Here is a 2,587-nt window from a genome sequence, read left to right on the forward strand (position 1 = left end):
AACCCCACATAGAACTCTCACATAGACCATGGGTTAGTACACAAAGTGCAATGGACAATGCTTACCATACCATGGGATCACTTGATCCCTCTCGGTACATCTTCTATGCTTTGTGAGTTGATCAACTTGATTCACTCTTGACATAGTCTTGATCAACCTTGAATCTTTGTAAGTCTCTTCATTTGGATGATCTCTTGAAGGTAAACATGTATGATCACACAACCTTCTTCTTCAAGACATGCTTGCAATAAGCTCAACACTCACATGACCAATCTTTGGATAATTCCTTAATAGCACATTGGTCAACTCATAAACTCCTTGAAACCAACACATGGACTTCAAGAAAAGCCTATGGACAAATCCTTCAAATATAACTCAAGACAACCATTAGTCCATAGAGATTGTCAACAATTACCAAAACCAAACATGGGGGCACCGCATATTCTTTCAGCAAGGATGTGAAAGGTGACCAATGTCTCGTTAACTGGCAGCAAGTTTGACGTCCACTCTCCTTAAGGGGACTGGGCATCCATGACTTGCAGCGCGCGGGCATTGCCCTCCGGACGCGATGGCTCTCGCTACAACGTATGTATCCTTCTCGGCCTTGGGGCCACCTATAGATCCTGTATGATGCAGTCGCCAGCACTATCTTCCGTGCCTCCACCACCTGGGCAGTTGGCAAAGGCGCCAACTGCAAGTTCTAGACCGACCACCGGATCGATGGACGGTCAATCGTTGAGATCGCACCCAAATCTTCGAGATGATTCCGCGCCACCAGAAGATTCACATGGTCTGGGACGGCTTGTATTAGCGCTCCTGCGTCCAGGACATTCATGGCGCTCTCGGGCCCGCTGCCATGGTGCAATATGTTTAGCTTTGGTGGGCCGTGGGCCACACCCAGCTCTCCAGCTCTCGGGATGTCATCCGTCGGCGATGGACCGTGACGGGCACCTATTCGGCTAGCTCATGCTACCAGACACTTTTCCTTGGAGCTTGCGAGGAACCACACTGGAAGCTCACCTGGAAATCCTGGGCACCCCTTCGCGTCAAGTTCTTCATCTAGCTTGTGTTGCAGGACCGGTGATGGACGGCCTAGCGCCTTGCAAGACACGATCTGCCCCACGAGCCCACTTGCGCCCTTTGCGACCAGGGCTAGGAGACAATGCAACACCTGCTGGCCGGTTGCTCCTTTTCGACGCAAGTGTGGCACGCGATCCTTGCCTGGGCTAAATCTACCGCCAACCTTCCGACCGGAGACACCGACTTCTCTTGTGTGGTAAGCTACCTCTTGTGCCCTAGCGCCCCGCCGTTGCGCGTAAAGGGCTGGCCTCCCTCATCATCCTCACCGCGTGGTGGCTGTGGAAGCACCGCAACGGTTGCATCTTGGACAGCGACCGCCCAATGGTATCCCACCTTTGTTCTACAATCAAAGACGAAGCGCGCCTCTAGACCGGTGCCACCGCCATTACAAACATAATACCAGAGATCTAGGGTATGATGTAGATGGGATGAGCAACCCCATCTGTTTGCTCAGCGATCATTTCCATGCCTTCCCAGTGTACATGGCATAGTGCGTCGTGACAATCTCATGCTGTATAACTCTCCTTCTATCAATGAAAAGATAGCGTATTCACGGGAAAAAACAGAGATGGCAACCAAACGTACAGGCTCGTTCGTTGGCTCTCGTTCTTCCACCACAGGTGCCGTGGCCGGTTAATTAGTTTGGCGACAAGATCCATGGCACAAACACGTGGAGAAGCAAGCACGAACGCCAATCAAGAACGTACGGTGGGCACCGGTGGGCGCGGTGGGCGCGAGCTCGACACCGCCCCGCCAAGCCGAGCCGCACACGTACGCGCGCGGGGGCAAGCGGATCATGATCACCAGCAGCCACCGCAGCGCAACGGAAGAAAAATGAATGGCGTTGGTGGGGGCTCGACCGTCTCGTCGCGGCCGACCCATGTGTGCCCATGTGCGTCCGCCACCCCGATCAACGTGGCGATGTCCCCCTCGGCCGTGCGCGCGCCGGGAGCGTGCGCTGCTCATCGATCCCCTGTGTCGCGCGCGCGCGCGGGCGCCGTCGATGCCACGGCGAAAGGGGAGGGAGCACGTCCGGAATCACGGCGTGAGTGGTTGCACGCTCGCGACGAGCTGTCGTCGTGCACTTGCCGCGAACGTGTCGCTCCTGATTGACGCGCGGTGCGCGACGCCCTGGTTGATCGGGCTTCGTTTGCATGTGGCCATCTGTCATGCGATTCGATTCGATCAAGTTGATGTTTTCGGCAGGAAGCTTCGCGGACGCGCGCTGCCAAAGCCCGTGTTACGGGCATACAAATTTCACTAAAAACAACTTGGCATTCGCACAAATTAGCGTTGCGCATGGATCAAACGGAATGGACGGAGCGTCCAACGAATGAACGTAACCAAATGGCGGCAAACTAATCGGAGAAGCAGAGCGTGGCCTCCCATAGAAATTTCCGCTGTTTTATTCGCCGAGGAACTTCATAGAGGATAAGGACTGATCTCTCTCTCTCTCTCTCTCTCTCTCTCTCTCTCTCTCTCTCTCTCTCTCTCTCTCTCTCTCTCT

The sequence above is a fragment of the Triticum aestivum genome, chromosome 1B (assembly GCF_018294505.1).
Source record: "Triticum aestivum cultivar Chinese Spring chromosome 1B, IWGSC CS RefSeq v2.1, whole genome shotgun sequence".
Lineage (NCBI taxonomy): Eukaryota > Viridiplantae > Streptophyta > Magnoliopsida > Poales > Poaceae > Triticum > Triticum aestivum.